The 21305-nt window shown below is 38.1% G+C and overlaps 1 protein-coding gene across 1 annotated transcript in view; it reads right to left on the reverse strand.

Moving 5' to 3' along the window:
* Nucleotides 1–21305, reverse strand: part of KIAA0825 (KIAA0825 ortholog) — a 423771-nt gene that overhangs the window by 358605 nt on the left and 43861 nt on the right. Inside the window, exon 2 of the mRNA XM_061152014.1 lies at nucleotides 18227–18373. The gene's annotated coding sequence lies outside the window, so the exon portion shown is untranslated. The remainder of the gene's footprint in view (nucleotides 1–18226; nucleotides 18374–21305) is intronic.

The following is a 21305-nucleotide window of genomic DNA, read 5'->3' on the forward strand; positions in this document are numbered from 1 at the left end:
TCTGGCATGGAACACTGATATTCACCACAGGTTTCTCTCTAGACTTGATTCTCATTTTAAACACTTTCCTTGAGTATTTTCATTCAAAGCAATTACTTTTTTTTAATGTAATTTAACTGTTATAGATTTATTTTAATTTAAACAATTTTGATTCATTTTTATTCATTGGATTTTTTCCCTCATACCTCAAAAATCTCCTCCTATTAGTTTCATTTTACAGTGTCCTCAACTCTCCTTATTTCCCTTGCCTGAGCTGGAAAGAAGAATACAGAACTTTGTCTTATGCTTCCCTTCTTTTCCATCTCATGTTGGAATTATTGGTTCTCTTCTTACTCGGCATGCTTTTCATAACCTCTTTATCTGTTATCGTGATGGTGAAAATTTCAAGTGTTATGTCGCTAACTCTCTAAAATCATCACACACATATCCAAGTACTTAAACTAGACAATGCACTTTGCTGATTCAAAGATCTCTTAAACTCAATATGTCCAAAATTTAATTCAAAATCTTTTTCTTAAAATGACTTTTCTTCCTAGGTTATAGGGTCTCCCTCTAATCTCCCTCTATCTAATCTCCCTCTCCCATGCCTAGTATTGTGTCAGAAAACTATGGCACGTGTCTTTTCTATGGCCTGCAAGCCGAGACTGGTTTTTACATTTCTAATATGTTGTAAGCATTAAAAACAAAAAAAGAATATGCTAGGGTGGCCATATGTCATCCACAAACCCTAAAAAATATTTACTATCTGGCCTTTAATAGAAAATGTTTGCTGACCTTTATTTTAAATCGCCATCAAATGCTTTGACCCTTTCTCTTGCTAATATCTTAAATGGTCACCACTGCTCTTAAATGTAACTTTGCCTTCTTTCTGTACCAGCATCCTAAATCTGGAACACTATCTGGTCTCCAACACTCACATCTTGGGGTATAATAAGAAATTCATATTTGGTTTTTGCTACTCTTACCCTCTTCATCACTTCATCCTATGCGTCTCTTCCATTTGGCTATTATAGAGTTTTATCCTTTTTAATAAAACTGTAATCATAAGTATGGTGCTTCCTAGTTCTGTGAGTCATTCAAATGAATTATTGAACCTGTGGGAGCCCCTGAATTTGTATCAGCCAGGAAGAGCAGGTAAATCCAGTGCAGACCTCACTTGTTCATGTCTGAAAGGGGGGCAGTCTTGTAGGACTAAGATTTTAATTTGCTGTGACTGTGTGAACTCCAGGTAGTCAGCATTAGAACTGTTAAACTTAACTGTATCACCAGGATGATATCTACATTGCATACAGGCATTAGGCTTCTCATGTTACAAACCAATTCAGATCAGTTCACTACCCTGCCTAAACACCACTGAAGATTTTCCTCAAGGTATAGGACAACTCCAGGTTCTCTACCTAGTTATACACATCTATGTGTATGCAGGTGTGTGTGTCAGAGAAGGCAATGGCACCCCACTCCAGTACTCTTGCCTGGAAAATCCCATGGATGGAGAAGCCTGGTAGGCTGCAGTCCATGGGGTCACGAAGAGTCGGACACGACTGAGCAACTTCACTTTCACTTTTCACTTTCATGCATTGGAGAAGGAAATGGCAACCCACTCCAGTGTTCTTGCCTGGAGAATCCCAGGGATGGGGTTGCACAGAGTCGGACACGGCTGAAGTGACTTAGCAGCAGCAGTAGCAGGTGTGTGTTTGTGTGTGTGTGTGTGTGTGTGTGTGTGTGTGTGTATACATATATATATATATGTATGTGTGTGTAGAGTTTGATTCCGAGGTCAGGAAGATACCCTGGAGAAGGAAATGGCAACCCACTCCAGTATTCTTGCCTGGGAAATCCCATAGATAGAGAAGTCTAGTGGACTATAGTCCATGGGATTGCAAAAGAGTTGGACACTACTTACTGATTAAACAACAATTTCATCAAATTTAGTTATATTTTTCTAACTGTTCTTGGTTAACATCATGAAATAGCCTTTAGCTATAACTCCTACTACAAATAATGCTTTTAGTAGAAAAACATGTTTATGGAAGGCATTTACTTCATCAATGTAGATAATACAATTTATAAAAACATATAATCATAATAACTTAATTTTTTTATTATCTTTAAACTGAAAAAAGTTATCTAAAATTGTGGATTACACTATTTTTGAATGAATTTTAACAACTCAAATCATTTTTTTAAAATACTGTGAAAAGATAAAATATATTTGTGGTGCAAAATGAGGATTTTACATTCATTTATGTTTTCAAATAACATTTAAATGTGATACCTTAAAACTCTTTCTAGTTTCCATCTACCAAAAAAGGAAATTAGATAAAAGTGATCTGTAAGGACCCTTCTAGTTTTAAAATTCTATTATTTTAATCATGTGATCTACATCTTTAATATTTAATTTTCTGTTATACTGCGTTTGCAGTATACTTTCTAATTCTACAGTTCAATAGATGAATAATGTGTTGTTGGTTATAAACAAATTCATATGAAATGACCTGAAAATCTACTTAAAACGCAATCAGTGAAAGTAAATATTGGATTTCTTCATGTTAAATCTGAAAAGCCATCACTATACTTGCTTTTTACTTTATTTGCTGCTTAACATATCTCAACAGTGAATCTATCATATCAACATAGTCATCATGATCCAAGCTGCAAATAATAGAGAGTGTCAGTGTCAATTTTGCTTTCTCACACTTGCTTCCCTTCACTTCATCTGATTTTAATAATCCCTGTCAAACCACAAACAGTCCAAATTACCTTCATGACACAGAAGCTTTCAAGGAGCAGACAGAATCTCAACTTTCATTTAGCAACTACAAAAGAAAGCTGTCCAGCTGGACAAATATTATTTCCACACTTGACAATCTCTACAGTTGAGCATGCATTTTAATTTTAACTAAACCTGCCAGGAGTTTGATATGCGCTTCTTGTTTCGTGTAGATTGACTCATAGGATTATCAGACCAATGACTGTAATTGTGATGAAAGTACCCAGTATTTTTCTACTAAAAGACGAATCATACACCAAAACAGAGGGACTAAAATGAGCATATAAGAAGCAATGTGGAGATATGGATTGTAGAAAGAAAATTACTTAAATTAGGTAATTTAATTACTAAATAAAGTCTAAAGATACAGGACACATGCTTTGAAAAGTAAGAACTAATAAGTAAAAATAAAATGTAAAAACATTAAAAATTTTATGAATAGAAACCCTTGAGAAATAGGTCCTAAGAATGAAGTCTAAAGAGATTTTAAAAATTGCTTTGAATTGACTCAACTTCAAAGTCAAATTTCTAGAACAGTTCTTTGTGTGAAATTACAATAAAACTGATGTTCCCTTTTTTTTTTTTTTCAAATCTTTTAGAAAATGTTTTGGCCATGCTGTGTGGCATGTGGGATCTTAGTTGCCCTGCTAGGGATCAAACCCACACCTCCTACATTGGATGAGCAGAGTCTTAACCATTGGACCACTGAGAAAGTACCATAAAACTGATGTTCTTTGCAAGATGTTAAAAAATCCACTCTATACTAATCAACATGTCCTGTACACGCAATGTGAAACTTCAAAAAATTCAGAGTAAAAATGAATATTGGTAGTAAGTTTGTAGAGGAGTAATAGAATAAATGTTACCTGTATAGCTATACATAAATGATTATATCTTTGAAGCTTAATTTACTAAACTTAAATCCAAAAATTTCAAATGGTGAAATATTTCTGGGAACATTTCCTAAGCTGGGCCTGAATTCTTCCTAGAGTTATAGAACTTCAAAATTGCCAAATGTCAGTCTTCCCTCCAACCTGCTACACTCCACATTAGTCCCAGGCACTTCTTTCCCCAAAGAAGTATTCTTAGGGCAGTTTCTCCCTCAAATTGGTCTTAAACACCACAACCCTTTTCTGTCTCTTTTGCTTGGACCTCTGACTGAACAATTTCATCCGTGTCCATGTCTCCCACTACCACTTGTGTTCGGAGCTCCTGTTTGAAGTGTCCAACTCCACATTGGATAACTCCCTTGGATATTCCACGGGTACCTTAAACTCAATATGCCCCCAAACAGTTTTATTATCTTCCCTCTGAGATGTCTTCATTTTCTCGAGGTCCCTATAGTAGTTAACAGCATCACTATCAGCATAGGTATTCAAGTTAGAAACATGGGAATCCTCCCCCACATTCGAATGTTCCATCACCAATTGCACTGCCAGGCAATTCGTCTTCCTTCATATTTGTCACTTTCAATCCTGTTCTCATATTGCACCTGTGAAATTCAAACTCCATCAGCTGGATTAACACAGCAGTTCGCTAAAGTGTCTCCCTATTTTCTGCATCATCTCCTAACACATTTTCTATCCTCCCACCAGAACGACCTTTGTTAAGGTAAGAGAGGAATCGGTGCTCACAGCAAGATTTCAACTCTAAGTGACTGGGAGAAAAACCATACACTTAAGCAAAAGAGAAAAATCAAAGGAAAGAGCTAATTTTTAATTTGTATGGGGAAAGGAAGTCTTCATTTTAGAAGTAATGAATTTTAAGTATAAGAATTACAACCATGTATAATAAACATAAAGCAATCATTTGGGAAAGGGGAAATGGGATATAAGAAGGAGGGGATGAAGCATATATTATATAATTTATCATATAAACTAGGAATTTTTTGGAATAAAAGGGTACTAAAATAAAGAAAATTATATAATTTTTGAGATGTATACTTACAAATCAAGTAAGTGACTTTATAATATATGTGGACCAACATAAAATTATATTCAAATTTTTTTAAAAAATTCTGATATCTATGCCTGTTGAGGTAAAAAATCTTTATATTGACATCAAAAATACAAAAACAGATGGCTCTTAGTACTTTCAGTTCAGTTCAGTCGCTCAGTCGTGTCCAACTCTTTTCAACTCCATGAATCGCAGCACGCCAGGCCTCCCGGTCCATTACCAACTCCCGGAGTTTACCCAAACCCATGTCCACCAAGTCGGTGATGCCACCCAGCCATCTCATCCTCTGTCGTCCCCTTCTCCTCCTGCCCCCAATCCCTCCCAGCATCAGGGTCTTTTCCAATGAGTCAACTCTTAGCATGAGGTGGCCAAAATATTGGAGTTTCAGCTTTAGCATCAGTTCTTCCAATGAATATTCAGGACTGACTTCCTTTAGGATGGACTGGTTGGATCTCCTTGCAGTCCAAGGGATCCTCAAGAGTCTTCTCCAACACCACAGTTCAAAAGCATCAATTTTTCGGCGCTTAGCTTTCTTCACCGTCCAACTCTCACATCCATACATGACCACTGGAAAAACCATAGCCTTGACTAGACGGACCTTTTCTGGCAAAGTAATATCTCTGCTTCTTAATATGCCATCTAGGTTGGTCATAACTTTCCTTCCAAGGAGTAAGCGTCTTTTAATTTCATGGCTGCAATCACCATCTGCAGTGATTCTGGACCCCCCAAAAATAAAATCCGACACTGTTTCCACTGTTCCCCCATCTATTTCCCATGAAGTGATGGGATCAGATGCCATGATCTTAGTTTTCTGAATGTTGAGTTTTAAGCCAACTTTTTCACGCTCCTCTTTCACTTTCATCAAGAGGTTCTTTATTTCCTCTTCACTTTCTGCCATAAGGGTGGTGTCATCTGCATATCTGAGGTTATTGATATTTCTCCCGGCAATCTTAATTCCACCTTGTGCTTCTTCCGGCCCAGCGTTTCTCATGATGTACTCTGCATGTAAGTTAAATAGGCAGGGTGACAATATACAGCCTTGACGTACTCCTTTTCCTATTTGGAACCAGTCTGTTGTTCCATGTACAGTTCTAACTGTTGCTTCCTGACCTGCATATCTGTTTCTCAACTTTAATCAACTTCTTAGTTGTTTCTATCCCTCACATTGAGTTTTCTAAAGAACATATTTTAAAAATATGATCATATTATTTTTGTAACTTTCCAAGATACATTTTATGGTTAGTAAATTTTAAATTGTTGACATTGCCAACAATGTCTGTATACATTATTTTTGTAACTTTCCAAGATACATTTTATGGTTAGTAAATTTTAAATTGTTGACATTGCCAACAATGTCTGTATACATTTTTTCAGGTGCAAATCTACCGGTAAATAATATTAAGTTCAGAGCAAATTCACTAGTGCAAAACATTGCCAGTTTTAATTTCTAATAATGAAATACACAAATATTTTAGCCAAATTATTTTTACAGTTTTTTACTTTTTTGCCTCTATGCAAACTGCCTTTTTTGACCAATAAGCTAAAAAGACAAATCCATCAGACAAATATGTATGCTTATTTTCAATGTTTTGCTTGATTTAGATACTGCAAACTTGCAGGTTTTTCCAGGTTAACTTCATTCTGAACCTTAATATATAGTTATTTAATTAAAAATATGAGCTCCATCAAAATATTTCTCCCCATAAGTGTAGGTATTTCAAAACACAATTGTGGAATTTCACAGTTATGCTTTATATATCATTTGAGTTCTTATAAATTAATTTGTTCAGTTTTCCCCTTATTTCGGGGGGAAATAGTTCAAAGTCTTCCCGTTTACAGGCTCTGGTTTCAAAGTCCTCCTGTTTACAAGCAATTAGCTAAACTCTTCACATAAACTGAACTTTTTGACTTCCATTTGTTAAATGCTTTGACTAAATATTCCCAGTAGATTTTGCTGGAAACTGCAACCAAAATTTAGAGAACATTTTAACAAAAGTATTTAATGCCATGGTAGGAACTTTCATTGATTTATAAACTTACTCTTCAAAGTCTCAAAAATTTCTAAAATCCAAACAGATAAAGTATATACAGCCATGCTTGTTATTTTTATCAGCATCAACCTAACTATAAAAATTTACAGGCTAGTTATTTTGTGCATGTATAAGCATATTTGTACTTTTTGAGAACATATCTTCTATTTATATTGGTTGATTTTATAAACTCTTAGAGGCAATTATGAATTACACAAATATGTACAACATATTCTGAGTATACTACTCTCTGTAGGCTCTAAATTTATTCAAAATATTTTATGATGTTATATTCTACTTCAGCATATTTTTTATATCAGCAAGACCAAGTAATTTTACCATGTATGTTGCAGTTTGTCATTCAATTTACAATAGTATTCACAATATCAAGTGTTTCACATTTTACAGAATGAACTTCTGAATGCTTTACTTTAATCCCATGTATTAGACAAGAAACTTGAACCATTATTGGAATTGACCTTTTTACTAGAAATGTACAATGAGACTGAAAGTAAAATTGCATCATTTAAGAGCTGGTAAGTTCTTTTAAGAGAGACAATACATTAACAGTTACTGTTTCACCTTTAATACGTGCACAAGAAAACCTGAAACTGAATGTGAGTGAAATTAATTTAGCACAGTCACTGGATCTAAATGAAAAGTCCTGCTTCATAGTGTGTGTGTGCTCAGTCGCTAAGTCATGTCCAATTCTTTGCGACCCCACGCACATAGCCTGCCAGGCTCCTCGGTCTATGGGATTTCTCAGGCAAAAATACTGGAGTGGGGTGCCACTTCCTTCTCCAGGGGATTGTCCCAAGCCAGGGATTGAACTTGCATCTCCAGTGGCTCCTGCACTGGCATACGGATTTTTTTTTAATTATTTTTTTAAGCTGTGCTGGTTCTTCGTTGCTGTGTGGGCCTTTTCCTAGTTGCAGGAGGCAAGGTTCTCATTGTGGTCGCTTCTCTTGTTGTGGAGCACAGGCTCAACAGTTGAGGTGTGCAGGCTTTGTTGCTCATCTTCCTAGACCAGGGATCAAACCTATGTCTCCTGCATTGGCACAGAGTGGTACACAAAGGTACCTTCTGCAGTGAAGCATCAACATGAAAAAGTCATATTTTCAGGCACAGTCTGAAAACAGACTGTGCAATATATGCAGATGCTTCTATGTCTCCTTGTCTTCATGTGGTCTGTGATATCACTACAGCCTCCACAGTGTGGGTTACACATTTAATTCTTGCTGGCAAGTCAAATGAAATTTAGTACTACTAACCGATAAATGTTCACAGTTATTTTCTTTCTCTCCCCCCTCCCAAATCACTGTCACCAAAACTGATTGTTACAAAATCACTGTCACCAAAAATGGTTGTTACAAAATAAAAAATGCGTTATCCACCAATAAAAGAAATAGTTGTAGATTTATATCATATGATACATAATAAAATCCTTATAGCAATATAAAGCTGGTACTGTATTCACTCTATGGTAAAATTGAATAAAGGGTGAGAAATGTGCGATCCACAGGCCAAAGCACGGGCTCAGCACAGCTGGTTTTGCATCAAGTGGCCAGGAGAGCTGGCAGCCCAGAGCATTCTTCCACCACCACCGCCTGAGCTCCAAAGGAGCTAGCTGATCTAACTGCTGGAGAGTATTTACTTTATCAGCAAGCACTCTTCCTGTTCTCCTTGAAGATGTGCTAGCTTATATCACTTCTGGAAAGGCACTGGAAAAGAGAAATGGGAAGTGGCCAATTTAACCATATGTTACCGTGAGAATTCTGTTCACTGTACTGGGGTCTCAAATATGAGGACCTGCCAGGATGCAGACAAACAAGGTGCAGTCTATCATAACCTATCCTGGTTTATTTATGTGTAACTATCAAATAAGGCTTCATTCAAAAGTGAAAACTCTGAGACAAAAGCTAAACTGATGAAATACTGAGATGAAAGGTGTAAGGTGGGACTATTCCTGGGCCAACTGAATATATAATGCGATGTCAGTACACGGCATATTTTACTTTTACATCTATCTAAAAATTATTTATTCACCTACTTTTGGTTGCATTGGGTCTTCTTTGCTTCATGTGGGGTTTCTCTACTTGCCAAGAGTGGGGGCTCCCCGTTGCTGCGGTGCACAGGCTCCCCATTGTGAAGCTTCTCTTGCTGCGAGCACATGCTCAGGTGCACGACGGGCTCTGCTAGTTGCGGCACGTGGGCTCAGCAGCCGGAGCTCACGGGCTCTAGTGCAGGGGCTCAGTAGTCGTGGCACGCGGACTTCAGCTGTGTGCGGCATGTGGACTCTTCCCGGACAAGGGATCACACCTGTGTCCCCTGCATTGGCACGCAGATTCCTATCCACTGTACCACCAGGGAAGTCTAGTACATGCTGCTGCTGCTGCTGCTAAGTCGCTTCAGTTGTGTCCGACTCTGTGTGACCCCATAGACGGAAGCCCACCAGGCTCCCCCGTCCCTGGGATTCTCCAGGCAAGAACACTGGAGTGGGCTGCCATTTCCTTCTCCAATGCATGAAAGTGAAAAGTGAAAGTGAAGTCACTCAGCTGTGTCCAACTCTTAGCGACCCTATGGACTGCAGCCTACCAGGCTCCGCTGTCCATGGGATTTTCCAGGCAAGAGCACTGGAGTGGGCTGCCATTGCCTTCTCTGGTCCAGTACATTCGATAGTTTTCATATCAATATAACATATAGAAAATGAAACTAAACCTATGGAAAATGAAAATCCACCTCTGTACGGCAAGAGATGGAAAGATTTCCAGAATGCTATAGTATTTATTATAAGAAGTAAATTGGCAATTTTCAAAAAAAAAAAAAAAAAAAAAAAGAAGTAAATTGTATATGTAAAAAAACTATATATGCATCATGACACAATGCAATACTTTTCAAAAAACCAACCTGCCCGCACTGCCTCCCTCCCCCACAGCTTCACAAACAGGAAGGATATACAACAAACTACCAGCAGTTGCTAAGCTGTTGGGTGGTAGAACTGAAAAGGAACAGGGAAAAGGAAATTTTTACTCTTTATAATCTTTTTACCTTTGAACTTATAATGAGCATGCCTTACTTCTGATGCATGACAAACAAAAACAAACAAACATTACAAGGCATTAACTAATGTAGTATTAACTGAGCGGCACACGTAACAAATGACCCAGAAGTTCTGTAAGACATTCCCTTTGGGCAGAGGAAGACAGAGAAGTCAAGTTGCCAAGGAAAAGGAAGATAAAGGTGAAAGCCCAGTGATCTCACAAAATCCATAGTGTCACAGGCCCCCCAGAGTTGTAAGACACTTAATCTCTCACTGTATATAGATTCAAACGCTCTCCAGTTCTGTGAATGATCCAACAACTAGTGAACGGAGGATATAAGGAGCCTCAGTCAGACAGTAAATAAGAGAAGTAATTCATCAGTTTGTCTCCTGTTCATTTCTCTTTTCTTCTGCAGCCTGGGCTCTTCCTAACTTCTAATTGCCAATGTGTAATCAGGGCCTCATCATGAGGTTTCCTTGTATGTAGTGGGATCCTACTCCTAAACCTCAGCCACAACTGCCTGCTCCACACTCACAAACGACCACCAACAGGGTGCCCTGGTAATGAAAATGGTGAGAATGTCCCTGGAGCATATAGAAAACTGCTTTGCGGAACCAGAACAGAAAATTCACAAATGAAAACAGTGAAAGATAAAATTGGAGAGGTATGCCAAGGTCAGATGGATATGCTGAGGCCTTTTATTCTCCAGGAGGAAAATATTTGTACTTTTATTCTACAGAGAACATGGAGTCATAAAACTTTTTTTTTTTTTTTTTAACTAAGGCAGTACATGACTACTGTTTTACAAATATTTATTAAACAGGGTGTTAAGATGGTTTGGTGTGGGGTGAGAGAAGAGATGTAGGAGGATCAGTTAGAAGGACAGTGAATTAATCCAGATGAAGGTGATGATGAATAGGAAGAGGATGGGACCATGAGGAAAGCAAAGAGAGCTTTTGAAATGACTTTGCGAGGTAAGACTAGATAAGAGTTTGGGGTCGCTGACCGAGGCAGGCGATTGATTATAGCTGAGAGCATAACCAGGCAGGTATGACATGTCCCAGGCATTAGAAGCTTGGACTTTAGACCCAAGTCATAAGAGACACCAGAAAAAAGATGTGAAAACTATAGTCATGGTAAGAGCCAGAAAGCTTGTGGATATGTCGTTAGAAAGTAGCAAAGGGTAAAATCCAGGGTGAGGCTCTTCCTTGGCAATTAAAAAAAAAAAAAAAATGACCAATTACAACAGAAAGAGCTAAGAGAGGTGGGTATCATACAGGGCAGGGCATCTTATTGACAATGGCTCTTACAGTCTTGTGGATGGCAGCCACAGATATCAGGTAGGGCACGCCCATGGCAGCCTCCAAGAAGCTAGCTGGGGGGTGGGTGACTACAAGGGCTGCCAGTAAGATTTTCTGCTTGGTTGGGCCACAGGACAGGCCAGGGCAGTCAGATGAGACTATTGGGGATTTTACGTAGGAAGGGCTAAATAATTACAAAGTAATTCTGAAATTTTATCCTGGATGACAGAATGGTAGTTTATGAATAGATTTAAAAAAAAAAAAAAAAAAGCTTAGGAGGATAATGTTAACAGAATGCACAACAAATACAATTTTAGACATGATGATTTTGAACAGGTTATACAAATTGGTAATGTCCAGAATAGAGATGCAGCAGATATATGAGTAGAATGCATGGGAAAACATAGTGCTCATAATGTCACACTGAAGTCCAGGACACCAAAACTCAGAGAGTATCTCTCAAACTTTTTGAATTATGACCTACAAGGTTAAAAAAAAAAAATGCATTGAAATCTAATGTGTAGGTGTGCACACATATCTTAAATGAAAGTCTCATGAAACACTGCTCCTCTTGCTTTGATCTATTCCATTTCATCCTATTTTATTCCTTTTTACTACTTCTTTTTATTCTTTTTTACTACTTTTTCTTGGAAGGACTGATGTTGAAGTTGAAGCTCCAATATTTTGGCCACCTGATGTGAAGAGCTGACTCATTTGAAAAGACCCTGATGTTGGGAAGGATTGAAGGCAGGAGGAAAAGGGGACAACTGAGGATGAGACGGTTGGATGCCATCACCAACTCAATGGACATGGGTTTGGGTAGACTCCAGGAGTTGGTGATGGACAGGGAGGACTGGCGTACTGCGGTTCATGGGGTCGCAAGGAGTCAGACATGACTGAGCGACTGAACTGAACTGAACTACTTCTTTCTTTTAATGTTGCCCATAGGCTCTAAATTGATTACAGCACCTGCATTTTGGCTTAAGAGATTTTTAGATTAAATAGACTTTGTGGTTATTTTGTAGAACCATCTGCACAGATATAACCGATAAATCCAGAAGATATATTCTTTGAGAAAGGGTATAAAAAAAAAAAGCAAAAAAATTAAAGATTGGCTTGGGAACTATTGATGGGGGTAAGGAGAGGACAAATAAGAAAGCTGGGTCATAGGATGGAAAAAACTAGTACCAAAGAGGACAGTGTTGCCAGAAGGAAGGGGAATCAATGAAAGCTCTTTTTAATTCACGTCTTCGCCACTACTGCAGAGGTTCTCCAAGTGTACTCGAGGACACTAATTTAACTAGAATCACGTTGGCCATTTGTTAAAAATTCAAACACCTAGGTGAGCCTCATCCCGGGCCTAGTGAACTGAATTTCCTGGGTGTGTGTCCCAGAATTGACAATTTAAAAGATTCCCAGGATATTCTTTTCACCGACTATTTTTATCTCAGTGCCTTCCACAAATGAGATTTCAAACTGGTACTTTTCAGGAAAGGCAGTCTCCCTTCACATGTTAGATGTAGTCTTAAATAGCTGTGGAGTACCTGAATACTAAATCATTATTCCCCTAAACACTATCATGATTAACTGTATGTATAACTTCAGAATAATGTCCAAAAGAAAACAAACAGCTTCTGAAGTATTCAGCCTTTAAACAGACACTTTATTCTGACTGTTCTGTATTACTTATCCAAGGGGTTGGCCAAAGGGGCATACAAGCTTCATTCATTAGTTTTATTTAGTTTAAGAACATATACTATATTTAAAAATTCACTAAGCCGTTACATGTTTTGTTTCGACTTTGAATTGAGTGCATTGGACTTCACTAGTTAAGTACCACAACGAAGTGGTGTTTAGGAGAACTCAAAGGCAGGAAGTGCTGCAAGGAGAAAGTTTGCAGAAAATACAAAAACTAAAATTTATGATTTGGACTCTAACAGCAAAGATGTCCCTTTACATGGTAAGCCCTGCCAACAAAAATGTTTGTCAGTTTATTACCAAATATGAGATGAGACTCTATTCTACTCTTTAAGATGGGAATCATAACTAACAACAACCACAGCAGAAAACATTTATCACTTATGTCAGGTTCTGTTTTAAAACCTTTCCACGGATTAACTCGTTTCATCTTCACAACAAGCCTGTGAAGTAAGTACAATTTTAGACCTCATTCCCAGAAGATGAAGCTGAGATACGGAGAGCTGTGTGACTTTCTTAGGGTCCCATAGCTAGAAATAGGAGCTGAGGCTCACACATAGGCAGTCTGTCTAGAGTCTGCATTCAAAGGCAGTGTGTTCCAACGTGATTGTGAGAAAGTCTCAGATGTAGAAGTAGCTAGCTGCCCAGTAGAGAGAAAGACTTGCTGTTTATGGTCTAGGATTTTTTTTTTTTTGGTTCTTTATACAAATGATCTCCAGGTAGCTTGGATGCCTATTTACATTTAGTCATTTATTTTTTTATGATGCACTTTATATATAAGAGGAATACTCAAAGTAGCATATAAGATGTGATACTGGAGTGGAGTCTGAGAGTCTGCATTTCTGAAAAGTTCCCAGGTAATGGTGATACCGCCGGCTTGGAGACCACACTTGGAGTAGTGGGGGCTTAGAGTATGAGATCTGGGATAACAATGCCAGTGGTGGAATTCTAGTTCTGTTACTTACTATTTTTATAACATTCTCCTTGTATGCCTCTACCATATCTATAAAATACTGAGATCAATACAGTCTTGTTATGAGGGTTACGTGAGATAATCCATGGATACTATTCAGAACAGTTGTTGGAATACAGAAAATACTCAATAAATACTATCTCTTAATATTATAGAAAACTATTAAAAGCATATATTGTATCATATTAGAAAGCCGTTTACAGAATTGACTGATGTAGCAAAACGACTGTTTTCCAGACAGTCACTAGAACATCACTGTACCCTGAAGGACATTTAATACATTTGAGACCCAGTATCCAACTTTATTAATTACATAAATCTGAAACTGTTCTAAATGAATTTGTGTGAAGGCTTTGGCCTATGTTATTTAAAGAGATTATTTTATTTCTATGCCAGAAAGCTTTTTCTACATTGTAGGTGTGCACTGAGTTCCAACTCATTTATTTGAATAGCTTTCTTTGAATTTAAAAACAGATATTTTTGTTTTAAAAATTCATTTTAATCAAATAGAAATCAGAACTGGTATTAGTATGAACAATAATAATGACTTTAAACATTTGTTCAAGCAAGAACACTAGTATAGTTTAGATAAATTTGGACGAGTTAGCCAAATGCTTCACAGACAACTGTATACATTTTCAAACCAGTATACAATGCAGCCTAATTACCTCATGCTAGAATCACGATGGTGATATCACTCACCTAGAGCTAGACATCCTGGAATGCAAAGTCAAGTGGGCCTTAGGAAGCATCACTATGAACAAAGCTAGTGGAGGCAATGGAATTCCTATTTGGGATTTGGAATTCCTATTAGGAATTTGGAATTCCAATAGGATTTGAGCTATTTCAAATCCTAAAAGATGATGCTATCAAAGTGTTGCACTCAATATGCCAGCAAATTTGGAAAACTCAACAGTAGCCACAGGACTGAAAAAGGTCAGTTTTCATTCCAATCCCTAAGAAAGGCAATGCCAAAGAATGTTCAAACTACCAAACAATTGCATTCATCTCACATGCTAGCAAAGTAATGCTCAAAATTCTCCAAGCCAGGCTTTAACAACACTTGAACCGTGAACTTCCAGATGTTCAAGCTGGTTTTAGAAAAGGCAGAGGAACCAGAGATCAAATTGCCAACATCTGTTGGATCATCGAAAAAGCAAGAGAGTTCCAGGAAAACATCTATTTCTGCTTTATTGACTATGCCAAAGCCTTTGACTGTGTGGATCACAAAAAACTGTGGAAAATTCTTAAAGAGGTGAGAATACCAGACCACCTGACCTGCCTCCTGTAAAATCTGCATGCAGGTCAGGAAGCAACAGTTAGAACTGGACACGGAACAACAGGCTGGTTCCAAATTGGGAAAGGAGTATGTCAAGTCTGTATATTGTCACCCTGCTTATTTAACTTATATGCAGAGTACATCATGTGAAATACTGTGCTGAAGGAAGCACAAGCTGGAATCAAGATTGCCAGAAGAAATATCAACATCATCAGATATGCAGATGACACCACCCTTATGACAGAAAGTGAAGAACTAAAGACCCTCTTGATGAAAGTGCAAGAAGAGGGTGAAAAAGTTGACTTAAAGCTCAACATTCAAAAATAAGATCATGGCATCTGGTTCCATCACTTCACGGCAAATAGATGGGGAAACAATGAGAGACTTTATATTTTGGGGCCCCAAAATCACTGCAGATGATGACTGCAGCCATGAGATTAAAAGATGCTTGCTCCTTGCAAGAAAAGCTATGACCAACCTAGACAGCAAGTTAAAAAGCAGAGACATTACTTTAGCAACAAGGGTCCATTAAGTCAAAGCTTTGCTTTTTCCAGTAGTCATGTATGGATGGGAGAAGGCAATGGCACCCCACTCCAGTACTGTTGCCTGGAAAATCCCATGGACGGAGAAGCCTGGTAGGCTGTAGTCCATAGTGTCGCTAAGAGTCGGACACGACTGAGCGACTTCACTTTCACTTTTCACTTTCATGCATTGGAGAAGGAAATGGCAACCCACTCCAGTGTTCTTGCCTGGAGAATCCCAGGGACGGGGGAGCCTGGTGGGCTGCCGTCTATGGGGTCGCGCAGAGTCAGACACGACTGAAGCGACTTAGCAGCAGCAGCAGCATGGATGGGTGTGAGAGTTGGACTATAAAGAAAGCTCAACACCAAAGAACTGATGCTTTTGAACTGTGGTGTTGGAGAAGACTCTTGAAGGTCCCTTGAACTGCAAGGAGATCCAACCAGTCCATCCTAAAGGAAGTCAGTCCTGAATATTCATTGGAAGGACTGATGCTGAAGCTGAAACTCCAATACTTTGGCCACTTCATGCGAAGAGTTGACTCATTGGAAAAGACCCTGATGCTGTGAGGGATTGGAGGCAGGAGGAGAAGGGGACGACAGAGGATGAAGATGGCTGGATGGCATCACCAACATGATGGACATGAGTTTGAGTAAGCTCCGGGAGTTGGTGATGGACAGGGAGGCCTGGCATGCTGCAGTCCATGGGATCGCAAAGAGTCAGACCACGACTGAGGGATGGAACTGAACTGAACTGAGGAACAGTAAAAGCTGGAGAGTCAGTGAAGGTGGAGATATGAACTATGAAGTCTTATATTTGGGGTTGGCCAGTATAGTTGAGTCAGTCAGAAAAGATCAATAAATAATTTGCCTCTCTTTCCACTTTTCATTTCTCTAACATGGGTGATGAAAAAGACAACTGTGAGACAGATTCTGATGTTTATTTTTCTAAATTAAAACCATATTCAGCATATGACCTGCCCAGTGAGATCATGACATACGAGAATCAAGGAAATGGGTGGAATTATTTTTCTCTCCTCTTTCCCTTCTCTCTCTCCCTGCAAAATGGAGTAAGGTAGGCTCCATGCTCCTCCTTGAATGTCCAATTGGGGACGAGAATTTTTTTTTTTTTAACATTCAACACAATGCAACAGATTTTTACTTTATATTTGCTTTCTAAACAAGTGTTAACCTTAAAAAAAATCACATTTACCCCAAAATCTGCATTAAAGTGTTTATATAAAAGGCTGGCATATGGAAAAATTCAAGGTAGAGTTACCTATACTTAATTATACTGAATAAGGATACTTCTATTGAAATAATTGTCAGGATTAACTTGTACTTTAAATGAAAAAACAATCACCTGTGGGAATTATGATTTTTAATATCTAGGGATGATAATCAACAAAATTGGGTGGTTTGGATTAGAGGAACAAGAACACAATCATACCAACGTCATGTTTTGTCATTTGGGTTTACAATGGTCTGAACCAAAATCTTGAAAAACTGAAATTTACCAAAATGCCTGAGCTAACTTTTTCCACTTACAAGGCAGGTAATAGCTGTATCTCAATACCAGAGAGGCAAGGAATTTCACTTCAGTGTGACCTATTTATGCCTCTCAGATTCATCATATGCATTTTTTAATGACCCCGAACCAAAGGAAATGTAGAAACCTATTTGAAAAGCTGACATTAAGGTTGTGACACCAGCGAAAACAACAAGAGAATCTAAAGTTAAACTGACACACAATCCCCAAATCAGTCTGTTACACTCCTAATTTAAAAAACAGTTACTATGTGAGAAAGTGATGGCATGTCAGACTCTGCTTTGAAACTCCTGAATTTTGTCATTTGGTGTTTGTGTCACAACCTTAATATTATTTAAATATACTTTTAATATCTATTATTTAAAAAATATCTTTGAATTGAAGATACTCTGAAGCTTTGAAGCAGCCAACCTCAAAGCACTGCATTCCTAGCATGCCACTTTTATTAGAAGTGGTGCATAAAACATTTCCTGTTGACAAATCTAATTCATTAAAAGGTGAGATGGATGCATTTTAAAATAACTAGCTGGCATCATTATCTGCAGCACCTTTTATAAATTATTCCTCTCTTCCCTTTTGACTGAACTTGTCACAGTTCTCTCTTTCAGAGTCTGAGTGTTATGCCTTATAGTCAATGCTTTCAACATGTTTAGACAAGTCATAAGTTAAACAAGCAGTGGTACTTTATTTTCTAGAAATGAGAAAGGGTAGCAGAAGTATTTACAGATAATTTCAGTCAATTCATTGATTTTTAGCTAAGGACAAGGAAAGTCAGCTAGTGGTAGTTTCATCTTACACAAAGGATTTAAAAATAAAACTATACTGTGTGAGGAACAGGGAGAATTTCAAAGAAAGGAACATAAAGAGAGACGCTGGCAGCCCTGCTGCACTATTGCGCAGAAGACTTACTTTAAAATTGAATTGTGCTTCCCCTGACATCGGAGATCAGGTACATCATAAAGCTGACAGCTGGCTGGCATGCTGCCTTCCTAAAGGAAAATGCTAACTGCATTTCTCTTAGAGGCCAAAGGAATAGAATTATAGAAGCTTTCAAGCAAACTGGGAAGATGGAGGACAAATCATTTAAAGTATGATGAAAAGCATTTCTTACCTAATTTTGTTTCAGAAGATTCTAAGAATGAGCTGGTCTTCTAATCCTAACGTAGGTGGTAACTTATTTCCTTCTGAGGTGTCAGTAGAAGAGCTGCCTTTTCGTCAGTGTCTTCAGCAGCTTTTTTCCAAAATATACAAAGCACACCTATAAAATAATTAGATATAGCTTTATCACCCACATGGAGGAGGCACAGTCACAACGTGAGTGATCTACATTGGCAGTAACAATACCATCATTACGGTAGGATATACAGACTTGATCCAAGAGATGCTAGAAACACATAAAGACATCCTGAAGTTGGGGCACTGTAAAAAAGCTTATTAACAAGATGACTCCTAGATTACTGGCACATGGATAACAGATGCACCTTAAAAATATGCACAAAGTATCCCTTTTATTATCACTGAGTTTTCAAATGTTCCTAAAGAAACATAGATCATAGACAGTAAGGGATGGCTGCACCACATGAATCAAGCAATACCTTTCAATACAATTACAGCTTTCTTTTTTAATTACCAGTTGCCCCAGAACTGTTTCTTAAAACCATATTTGGGACATCCCTGCAGTTCCACTGGTTAAGATTCCAAGTTTCCAATATAGGGGGCTTGGGTTTGATTCCTGGTCAGGGAACTAAGATTCCACATGCCACATAGTGAGGCCAAAATACTACAAAATAAATTTAAAAATTAAAATTAAAAAAAAAATCATTTCCCCACTCTTCTAGGTTATCTTAATAAAGTAGATTCTGACTCAGTTGATCTGGGGTCAGGACCTGAGATTCTGTGTTTCTAATAACCGCCCACATAAAGTCACCAAAGAGGTGAGTCTGTAGTCTAAACATTCACTAGTGAGGTTCCACCAATCTATCTGACTTTGCCTGCACCAAAATACACTGCAGTTATTCTTGTTTTTTGGCCCTCTGTCTCTCTATATAATTTTAAAATCATTTGTCAAGTATTCTCTCCTCCCCTCAAAAATACACATAAGTTTGATTGAATTGATCAAATTGGGCACCTATAAAATCTTGTTTCCCAAAGCCATGTGTATTACATATCATTCCATTTATTGAGGTCCTACTGTACAAAATAATGCTTTACTAGTTTCCTCATGGGAGTTTTGCACATCTCTTGCTATGTTAGATGTATCCCCAGGAACATCATATTTTGAGTGTTAGTATAAATAATATCTCTTCACAAGGGCTTTTTCATGTTTTGTTTATATATGTTTATATTTGTGTAATTTTGTACATTGGTATGTTTACCCAGGATATTTGTAAAACTCTTATTACATTTTACTGTAGCTTGATATTATGAACATTCCAAAATCTACACTTATTTATCTTGCCTTCTTAAACGGAAAAGAAAAGTCAAACAATAAGTATATTATTTAATAGAAAAAGCTATTTGATGATTTGTGATCAGCCAAAATGATCTCTTCATTAAGCTTGAAGTAAAGTAAAGTCGCTCAGTCGTGTCCGACTCTTTGCGACCCCATGGACTGTAGCCTACCAGGCTCCTCTGTCCATGGGATTTTCCAGGCAAGAATACTGGAGTGGGTTGCCATTTCCTTCTCCAGGGGATCTTCCCGACCCGGGGATCGAACCCGGGTCTCCAGCACTGCAGACAGACGCTTTACCGTCTGAGCCACCAGGGAAGCCCAAGGTCAACTATAAAACTAATACGAAGAAGGTTCCAGATGTTTCTCTCAATATTTACTGATTGTTCTCACACTTCTTGCCTTTCCCTGGTATCTGAAATACAAGTGCTTAAATGTTACTAACATCTATTATCCCACACTGATATCCAGCTAATACTTCATCAGAAACAGACAAAAACCCTCATGGGCAACTTGGCCAGTCTAGGAACTAAATTTGAGCAAAAGAGAAAATAGAGGAATTATAACGAGAGACATGGTTCAGTTTGGCTTAAGAACTAAGGGGAGATGCCAACTCTAGGGAGCCATCATAGAGATACAACATATTACCTACACTCCATATCTGAAATCACAAGATTTCATGGAAAACCATAAATAACTGAAATTGCTTTCTTGATGACAATGTCAGCCTGCAGAGTGAATTGTCCTTCAATGATAACTTTCAACAGCCTGATCAAGGGAAAAAAATGAAGATTTACTTTTCTACAAACTGTCAACTTTGGTAATTTGCTTACCTGATAAAATGTAAATGTACATAGGTAAAAGAAAATGTAAACCCAACGGTAAATGTGGGATACAGAATCAGGTAAGGAAATAAAAAGAGACAGTAACTAAAATAATAACCATTACAGTTAAAAACCAAAACTGTTCTCTAAAAATGGGTTCATAATCCACTAAAAAAACAACTATGAAGAAATATGGCAATGCACAATGGTATCAATGATTCAATGGACATGAGTCTGAGCAAACTCCAGAAGATTGTGAAGGACAGCGAAGCTTGGCGTGCTGCAAGCCCATGGGGTCACAAAGGGTCGAAAACGACTGAGTGACTGAACACAGAGAAAATCCTGAAAAGAACAGAGGAGAGCAGGACCCAAGAAGATGTGGTACGTATACACAATGGAATATTACTCAGCCATAAAAAGAAGGAAATAATGCCATTTGCAGCAACATGGATGGACCTAGAGATTATCATATTAAGTCAAAGAAAAGTAATCATATCACTTACATGTGGAATCCAAAAAAATGCTACAAGTGAACTTATGCACAAAAACAGAAACAGACTCACAGAATTTGAAAACAAATCTACAGCTCCCAAAGGCGAAAGGTCGAGGTGGGGGAGGAATAAATTAGGAGTCTGGGATTAACATACACACACTACTATATATAACGCAGAGTACCAGGGAAGGTAGTATGGGTGCCCCCAGAGAAAGGTCTGCCTCGTTCTGGCTTCAGCAGACTTCCAGCATAATCATGGTCACCCACCTACTCACTCTAAAGCATGGAGAAGACAATGGCACCCCTCTCTTTTCCAGTACGCTTGCCTGGAAAATCCCATGGACGGAGGAGCCAGGTAGGCTGCAGGCCATGGGGTCGTGAAGAGTCGGACACAACTGAGCAACTTCACTTTCACTTTACACTT

Source organism: Dama dama, chromosome 9, assembly GCF_033118175.1.
Source record: "Dama dama isolate Ldn47 chromosome 9, ASM3311817v1, whole genome shotgun sequence".
Lineage (NCBI taxonomy): Eukaryota > Metazoa > Chordata > Mammalia > Artiodactyla > Cervidae > Dama > Dama dama.